The sequence below is a fragment of the Lycium ferocissimum genome, chromosome 5, assembly GCF_029784015.1.
Source record: "Lycium ferocissimum isolate CSIRO_LF1 chromosome 5, AGI_CSIRO_Lferr_CH_V1, whole genome shotgun sequence".
Classification (NCBI taxonomy): Eukaryota; Viridiplantae; Streptophyta; class Magnoliopsida; order Solanales; family Solanaceae; genus Lycium; species Lycium ferocissimum.
In genome coordinates, this window is record NC_081346.1 from 38,150,430 (window position 1) to 38,160,946 (window position 10,517).

The window sequence follows — 10,517 nt, forward strand, 5'->3', positions numbered from 1 at the left end:
GCCCATGGATTTGGTCATCTCAATTAAAGCTACTAGGAGGCTAAACTTGGAAAAAATGACCCCAATCACCTTAAACCATGAATTGGCTAATTCAAATGTGGTCATTTATGTAAAAATAATTAAATAATCAAAACCAATTTGCAAGATGAACCCTCTAATTAACCAAATTAATTACCAAAACAATTTATTAATTAAAAAACTTATGCGAACACACAGAATCAAAGGTTGAGGGGTAAAGTGGTCAATTCCTTTAATTACTCAAATTACCCTAGATAATAAATAGAATAAATTATTCATTAATCTGATTTTTTCTTGATTCAACAATTAAGTAAATAATTATTCAAATTTTTTTTGCCTATGATTAATTCCAATAAAATATTCCATAAATGTCATAAGATATCAATTAATTTTCACAAATTTATAATGCCCCGAAAATCTCTTCATCAATTTGAAGGGGTAAAATATTGTCCTATATAATTTTATAAATATTATTTAGACCCTTTAAGGTGCACAACTCATTTTATTTTTATTATCCAAGGACTCCGAGTACTTAAAATAAATTACGGGAGGTCAAAAATTATGTGTCAACACCAATAACATGATGTCATTGATTGAGGCTTCATTGTGGATCATATCCTTTTTGAGTGATGCATCTTGTTTGAAAATGTTGATACGTTGAGGGTGTTACCTTTGTTAGAAGTACATGCTTGTAGTTACTTGCCAAAACCATTGTACACAGTTTTACTTTGTGACATCTAAGCATTTGTGATAGTAGTGTGTGTTGTTTTAGCTGTTTGACGACAAGCAACGACTTTAAGTTCGGGGGTGTTGATATGCCGTGGAATTACAGCACATTTGATGTCTTTTTATGGAGAGTTTTACTCTTTTTTAAGTGATTTTGTGTCGTTTCTTATGTTATTTGTTGTCTTGTAGGTGTTTGATGACCACATGGAAAAAACAAAGAACAACAACAACATACCCAGTGAAATCCCACAATGTGGGGTCTGGGGAGGGTAAAGTGTACGCAGACCATACCCCTATCTCGAAAGATAGGGAGACTGTTTCCGAAAGGCCCTCGGCTCAAGAGAAATCACAACGAGAAAGGTTAGGTAAGCATAAGCAGTTCAAAGTAAAATGCAAATGAAACTAAAGAAAGCGAATAAGTCAAAATAGAGCAGTCTAAAAAAAGGGAGCAGTAGCTACCACAGATAAATAAGATAATCGAAGTACAAGAAACCACATATAGTAGCAAGAAACAAAGGACAATAGACTATAGATCGAAACAACGACTACCTACTAGCCTTCTACCTACAACAAAGAAAGTTGCACAAAAAGCCCACATCTAAAGAGTTTCATGAACCGTAATTATAATTTACAGACCGTAATTGCTAATGTAATTGGAACGGCAAAAATCACAAGAGTCAATTTTTGGACCACGATTTATGGCCACTTTTTGTCACGACCCAAACTGGAGGGCCGCGACTGACACCCAAGACTCTACTCGGCTGAGTGCCACACTACTATTCAATCCAGGAGTCACAACTTTTTGTGAACCCTTAATCTACGAAATGATGCTTCCGTCAGGTAAAAAAAAACTTTTCAATAAAATTTTTTCGTCAAATCAGGGACTTCTCCCTTATCGTTAATTCAAAGAAAACCTTTAGTCACAATAAAATCTTTAAAAAAAATAAAGCATAAAAACACATCGACCTACATGGCCGCTTTACACAATTGTTGACATCTCGACGCACTATCCACAGGAAACTGTCTGCAAAAGTCTATAACATACACGAGATACCATAACATAAGTACTCTGACTCGGCAACACTCCGAACTAAGATGGAGCTCATCAATCCAACTGATAGCCTGGGAACATCCTATAGCCAATGTCTTCTACTCATATGTATACACCTGCGTGGCATGAAACGCAGCACCCCAGGCAGAGGGACATCAGTACGAACAATGTACAGAGTATGTAAGGCAGAACTGAAACAATATATCTAGACTCGGATGATAAAAGAGTAACAGACTCAATCTGTACCTGTAACCAACTCTGATTAAACATGTATGTGCATATGAACTTTTGATGTAACATGAGTATGTGTGTGTGTGTGTGTGTGTATATATATATATATATATATATATATATATAATGCATGCCTTCACCCTACTCGCAGCCCCTTCGGGCATCATAATCATCGTATACCAGCTGATCAGGTGGTTTGCGAATATAACGCCTTATCCCTTCTCCCCTTCCCCATGAAATTATGTCGTGCATGTATGTAAATATGTAAATGCATGAAAACTATCAAAAGACTCCCTTCGGAGCAACTTTTAGTTCAAAACGGGAACTTCTTCCCTTTTTCTTAAAAATGGGAACTTCTTCCCCCTTTTCATTTGTCTCCTTCGAGACTCAAAAATCAAATATGAAATGCATATGAATAAGGAAACCTTATGAATGTCCCCTTCGGGATTTAGACATCATTATGAAAACGTACAACTTATGGATGCCCCTTCGGGACTTAAGAGGTCAAGGATACGAATATCCCTACACTGTCTAGGAATAGAGTCTTTGGAATCAGTTTATTTGCTGGGTTCATTCAGATGATAAGGATCTTCATCACTACCATAATCATCACCATTATCATGTCTCACTTTAAATGATCCATAATATAAGCTGAGACCACATATCCTGAATATAATCAAGAATTATGTAGCACGCTCAGGCGTAAGCTGAGGCCATCTGTTATAGAGCACACTCAGACATAAGCTGAGTCCATATGTTATATAGCATGCTCAAACATAAGCTGAGGCCACATGTTATATAGCACACTCAGACATAAGCTGAGGCCACATATTCTAAATATAATCCAGACTTATCGAGCACGCTCAGCCACGTCATGAAATCATCTAGAACCTTAGACTTGGAAATCTCTAGGATTAGAGTCACCAAAATAATCTTTAGAAATTATAGACTTCTGGCATTTCTAGGAGTGAAAATATTATGGATGTCATGTATGGAATCAAAACATAGGAATCATGCCTTTGAAAGAAAGGTTTAACCTTAACATACCTGGAAGCTCGCTTCTCGACTTTCCAACCTACCTCCTGTCTTGAAATCTACATATAAAACCATTCATTCTATTGTTAGGCTCGTTGTTATATACTTATCCTAAGCCTCCAAATAAATCTTTCTAGAATCTGCCGAAATTTCGGCAGCATCTCCTCTGTTTATAGGCCTAGCCCAAAATCTCAACTCAAAGAACCAATAACAACAATAATACCAACATCAACAATACTATTATCAACACCAAAATATTCCATAAACATCCCACACGATTTTTTATCCAATTTCTCGACCCATAAATTCCTTATACGCTCATTTAGTAACTTTTCCTCCATAGATAAGCTTAAATCAGTACTAATAAGGAAAAATTCATATCTTTCACTCACTAGAATTGCAATATCTTCGATTATCACCTTGAATCCAAGCCAAGTTTCGCCGCAATTCGATATTATAATCGCAGCTATGTGTTGTCCAAACTTAAATTCGGGGATTTCACTTAATTTGCGTTAAAATCTAGTGGACGAAAGTTGGGAGAATTTTCTAGAAGATTTGGGAAATATTTGGAGTATTTCTTGGCTGAAAAATGAGGTTTAGGATCAGATTTGATCCTTAAATAGTGGGTCAATTTTTTTTTTGGGGGGGGGGGGGGGGGTAGGCATCGTAGCGCTCTTGCACGAGCTTGTAGCAGCGTTTCTGCTCTGTCAGCCTAAATTGTAAAGTCCATAATTCTCCACTTCGATGCCGTATCGACGAGCGGTTTGTTGCGCTGGAAACTAGATACGACGAACTTTATTTTAGGCTTTTACTTTGCTTCAAAACTCCTCATCTACTAAAAGATATTCTTTCTCCAAGTTGGGCCAAAATTACCCCTCATATTTTCTTCCAAGTTCCAACAAATTTAATTTCCTTAATTAACTGGCCCTTCAATCCTTCCATAGCTTACTATATGAACTTAAACTCTTATAACCATAAGATAGGTGCATATCACTCCAGTGTTCACAATTAAGTAGTTAACACCTACGGAACTCAACGTCCAAACTGCGAAGTGTAACATCTCCTTCCCGGTTATGACTTACAAGATCATAATTCATCCCTTACTTAACAATATACTTAATAATGCTTCGTTCCTCACAATCCAAAATTGTTTTACCTAGCCATAGCTTGACATACTTACGTTCAAATTTAACAAGTGCTTCTCTGAAAGTATGGGGTGTAACACTTTTACAGACCGTATAATATTTCTACGGGCCATAAATCCCTTTGAAACTCAATGACCAGAACAATGTTTCAACTGAAGAACTAACGACAGCAGAATGTACTGACCTTAATTCTGACTGACGGTCCATAAAAGTGGACGTAAATAAAGACCTAGCTCTGAAGATTACATATTTACGGTGGCCAACATCAAATCGACGGACTGTAATAATGTTTTACGGTCCATAATTATTTCTGTCAGGGGGCATTTTTGTCATAAATAATTTCACATTTTTGGACCTGTATAAATTGTTTGTGTAGAGTTTTGTGGGTCATTCTTGTTCAGATTTGTGTCTTAGTAGTCCATAGGATTGAATACTCCAAGTGTTGAAGCTTTTAAGGAGAATCTTTCATCTTTTTCTCTTCTTTATTCATTATAATCTTTAAATGCTTTCTTTAATGCTTTCCTTTGTACTACAAACTATGAGTAGCTAACTTTTTAATAATAAGGTTGTGAACCCAATGATGGGTGTTATGTTAATGTCACGACCCAACCGATGAGCCGTGACGGGAGTCTGACCTCTAGCGGCCAAACACCCCTATACTTATATCTGAATCATACTGAACATCAAAGGCCCATAAATGGCACAACTAATCTCATAAAAAGGAAGCATCAGAACTCTGTACAATCTGCATATATACATACACAACATGCGGAAGAACGGCGAGCGCCTAGGCTGCTATATATCTTGTACACAAAAAAGAATAGAAGCCGACAAGGCTACACCATCTCGACTACTACATACACGTCGGCTGGACCTCTCGGAATGAAAGCTGTAGAAAGGACGGGACAGGGCCCCGTCATACCCATGTGCATACACATCTCAAAAGGGGCATACCAAAACTGGCTGTAGCTCCGGATCGAAGGGAGCGTACTGACCACTGCTAGATCTAGAGGTCCTACTGAGCTGGACCACCTGCCTGTCTCCCTATACCTGTGGGCATGAACGCAGCCCCCCCGAGCAACGGGGAGTCAGTACGGATAACGTACTGAGCATGTAAAGCATAAGAGCAACATTATATATAGGTAAACACATGAGAATCGTGGATAAGATATGAACTCATAAGCTGAAATAACTGAATGCATGTACTTGTACGAACTAGTATGTTATATCCCGTATTTTGTACGTTGGGGTATTCCGAGCTAACCACGATAAGTTAAGGACAAGACTATTTCGGGATACGAGGTAGAGACTTTTAACCTCCGATTTTGTTCAATGCACAAGTTACTTGTAAGTTTTATTGGATGGAATATTAAGGGAAATTAGAAGTTAATTTATTCATGCTAATTATTTCATGAAATGGAAAAAAAAAAAAAAGGCCAAGTGGCCGTGTGGTGTGGGCCCCCGCCCCCAAGGCTTGGCCAAATTTGATTAGTTTAAGCTATTAGTGGTACATGTGAAGTTCAGCAAGTCCTAAGAAGGACCCATAAGCTAAAAATGAGTGTAAGCCCTCCAAAAGGACGATTTCAGAAAACGTTTTCAGGTGATCTGACTTCGAGGGGCCAAAACGGTATTATGTGTTTGGAATTTGGGAAAACTCCCAAAATGAAAGTTGTATATAATTGAAATAGCTTTCCAACCATAGGTCGTGGGTTTATAGTCGGCATCGGTATAGGGATATATGGACGTTTTAAGACAGAAAGGTCAGTGAGCCAGGCCCAACCCGAGCCCAACCGAGTCAGGCCCATTACCCACACCTTTTTAAGTAAGATTTCAGCCTTTTATTCACATTTCTCATACCAAAAAACCCAAAAAATTCTAGAGAAAAAGGGAGAGGAGAGCCTAGAGAGAAAAATCAATTTTGACCAAAATCTGAGCCCCGAATCCCGAAGCCCATGAGAGAAAAGTGTCGTACGTCGCGTTGCCTTCAATTTGAGCTAAAAATCAACCAAGAAGAAGAGGGTGGACGTGGTGGCTGCACACTTGAGGTAAGATTAAGGTTCCTTTTCATTGTTAACAAGTTTATTCGAGTTTTAACGGATTAGAACGGAGGGAATAGTGTGATAAATTCGTTTGTTGGTGTTGTCGGATTATGAATTTAGGCTTGAAGAGAAATTTGGATAAAAATATATGTATTTATTTTGTAGGATATTGAAGATGTTGTTATCGATGTTGGTGATATTAATTTCGGCTTCCTTACGGAAATAAAGTTATTAATTAGTCGTATCGCAAGTTGGTTGGTTGAGAAAATGGGAAAATAGTGTGTGGGCAGTTTTATGGCATATGTTGTGTTGGAAATGATGTTATTACTATTGGTATTGTTGTTGATGTTGTTGGTTATTAAATTGGAATTTCGGGCTAGGCATATAAGTAGGGAAGATGCTGTCGAAATTTCGGCAGACTATAAACGAATTTATTTGAAGGACTAAGACAAGCATGTAATAATGAGTCTAATGATTATGTAAATCCTCTTAAATGTAGACTCGCGAGCTTGGACGAATAAGCGTAGCTAATAAGAGGTGGAACAGGTATGTAAAGCTTACCCTTTCTTTCTTTTGGCATGTCTTAGATGTAAGTAGATATGATACGAGCCTTGGGGTAACTCTATTCATAAGATCCGATCATGTCTACGATTCTTATTCACTTCTTGATGTTAGCATTCCTAATATAGTCGAGTTGTGGTTCTTGTGTCTTTTGTATGATTGGATAGTAAATGTTGCATAAAGAGTTTTTGTTCCTAAAGGATTCTATGTCGAATGAGGTCCGTAACTTTCATAGACGGGCTCGGATCGCTTCGATACCTTCGTAGAAGATTCCATAACGAGTAAAGTCCGTAACTTTCATAGGCAGGTTCGGATGGGTTTGATACTTGTCCGTGGTCCCGGAGACTTTCTTTTGTTTAGTTCTAACGACATTAGAAAGAACTTAACATGATTATCGTCTTAACCCTCGAGCATTGATTACTTACTTATCTATTGAGTCTGTAATGATGATTTATATGCATATCGTTACTCGCTACTCTGCTCGTGCATACTGTTGTTACATCTTTCGTCGAGTCCCGGGCCGGTTATGTCATCGTGCGCACTATGCTATATTCCGAAGTATGATGTGTTACGAAGTATGATGTGTTAGAAGTATGATGTGTTACGAAGTATGATGTGTTACAAAGTATGACGTGTTACGGAGTATGATGTGTTCGGGAGTATGATGTGTTACTGAGTATGATGTGTTCTGACGTATGATGTGTTATGGCGCCAATGACGGGGTGGCGACCATGTTCACTGAGTCCTATAATGGGCCGGATATATATGTGTGTGGATATGTGATATTAATATGCATGTTTGTGTTTCATGGTAAGCATCTTGTTATTCTGGATATTGTACGCATTTTCTGCACTTCTTACTTTGGTTATACCCCGTCTACTGTATCTCATGCTTTATATACTCAGTACATATTCCGTCGAATTTCCCTTTCTTCGGGGGCTGCGTTTCATGCTCGCAGGTACAAATGCTCGATTTGGTGATCCGCCAGCTTAGGACATCTATTTTGCTGTCTTGGAGTGCTCCCTTGTCCTGGAGCCTATATTTTGGTACAGACTCTTCCGTTGTACATGTATACATCTATTTAGGGGTACGGCGGGGCCCTGTCCCGTCATATGATACTGTTGTTATTCTTAGAGGTCTGCAGACACATGTGTGGGTTGTGAGTAGTTACTGTTCGGTTGCGTATGTGTGATTTGTGTTTTGGGACGTCCCCCCTATATTATGACAGCCCTGCCGGCTGATGCACATTATTATCTGCTAAAAGTTGTGATTGCGATATGTATCTATATATGTGATAGCTTTGGAGCGACGTCTCGCTTTTCTGTATGTATAAGTTTTGTTATGCTAGCTGTGGTCCGATTGTAGTGTCCAGCTCGGGCACTAGTCACGGCCTACGGGGTTGGGTCTTGACAAAAGTGGTATCAGAGCGGTTCGTCCTCGGAGTGTCTACAGACCGTGTCTCGTAGAGCCTTGTTTATCGGTGTGTGTTGCACCACATCTATAAACCGGAAGCTACAGGACATTTAGGATGTCATCTTTCCTTCTTGCTCTAGATCGTGCGATAGAGCTGTATTGTCAGGATGATTCCTCCCTAACGGATTGTTATGTTTACAGCGATGCCTCCAAGGAAAGCGACAGCTGCCCAGAAGGGCAAGGCAGTGGCTGGAGAGACCAGCCAGATTCGGAGGGTTACTAGGGCCCGTGCTCAGCCCGGTGCCCGAGGGTTGTGCTCCGTCGGCCGAGCTCTCGCTACACCGCCACTACCCCGAGGGAGGGAGCACGGGCGGCGACAGCTCGCGGACCGAGGCGGCTCCACCGCCGGCTCCCGAGGTTCCGATGCCCCGAGCCTCCAGCTCCTCGGCCAGGGGCGGAGGATAGGGCTATGAGAGATGTGGTCCCGTTGCTGACCAGATTAGTAGCAGAGCAGGCTCGCAGGCACGGATTAGGAGGTGACCATGCAGACCGACGTGATAGTTTGAGGGCCCGTGATTTTTGACTTGTAATCCCCCAGAGCTCTACGGGTCAAAGCCCGAGGAGGACCCCCAGGAGTTTATTCGACAGATGCAGCGCGCACTGAGGATAATTAGAGCTTCTGAGACTGAGTCTGTCGAGCTGGCTTCATATCGATTGCGTGATGTAGCCGTTAATTGGTATGAGTCGTGGAAGTTGTCTAGGGGCGAGGATGCTCCTCCATCAGTATGGGACGAGTTTGTTGAGGCCTTTCTGGCCACCGCCTCCCAGACGCGGCGAGCCGAGTGGATAGATTCTATGCCCGAGGCAGAATGGCAGGAGCGTTCGAGATTATAGCCTTGAGTTTGATTCGTTGGCTAGACATGCACCCACTATTGTAGCTGATATGACCGATAGGATGCATCGATATGTGATGGGGTTGGATCGTTATTTGGTTGATAGCTGTATGGTAATGGCTTCCCAGCCAGGGATGGATATTGCTCGAGTGCAGGCCTATGCACAGGGGATGGAAGATCGACACAGAGGGCGTCAGCCCGACAGAGATCATGACAGGGGCCAGCCCAAGAGGGCTAGATCGGCCGGCTATTCTGGAGAGTCCCGAGGCGAGCGACCTCGAGTTTGCGACAAGAGATATCCTTCTTAGTCGGCCGTAGCACACCACAGTTTACAGGCAGGAGATCCGATAGTACAGGGTACGCAGGAGCAGGTCAGAGCTCCAGGGCTTCGGGTCCGCGGGTGGACAGAGGTTCCGGTCAGTCGAGGCCACCCATACCTCGGTGTTCTCACTATGGGGGGCATCATCCAGGGGAGTGTTATCGTGCTACGGGTGCTTGTTTTTCTTGTGGCCGTCAAGGCCATGTTATGAGAGAGTGTCCGTACAGGGGTGGTCCAGGTGGTGCAGCTCAGCTTACTGGGTCAGTTGCTGGTTCATCTTCCTCTTCTGTAGCTATGCGCCCTATGGGGCGGGGTATGCCGACACCAGCAGGCCGTGGCGGAGCCTCCAGTTTTAGAGGTCCATCGAACCGCCTATATGCGTTGGCCAGTAGACAAGATCAAGAGGCGTCACCAAACGCGGTTACAGGTATATGAGTCCTTATTGGAATATTTTTATGTATGTGTATTTGCTGTATGAGTGTTACTTAATAGCGGCAAGCAGAAATCCAAAGGCCGATAACCAAGTATTTATAAGTAACGGCGATCAAAGTGTGTCCATCACTATTGGGAATATGGAAGTCTAGGACGGAAAGTAGTCATATCCATAGGTGAAAAGTGAATATTGAGGGTTGAAAAAGGGCTAAAATAGTAATTGTGGAGTCAAAAGAGTAAGAGACCCTTTCTAATTCGGAGGGAGATGTGTTATGGGAACGTTCCGAAATCTGTTAAGACTTCAAATTACTCCAGATTATATGATGAAGGTCATACGGTGAGGTGGACGCGATCATACTAGTATTAAAGCATCGTATTTCATCAGAGTTCCAAGGTTAAGCGTGCTGGAGTGAGAGAAATTTTAGGATGGGTGACCCCCTAGGAAGTGTACTAAAAGTCCTATAAAGTCAGACACAGGAGAGACAAATGGGAAGCTAGAGTAGCCTAAGGGAAATTAGAGTATACAGAGTGGGCGGAAACCTTAAAAGGTCACATAGGACGAGGCATCGAACCAAGAAGAAAGAAGGTGCATTACGTACTCTAGAAGCAGGGGGTAAGTTGAATAGCGTCCGGAAATATTTTGTAAGCAAGATA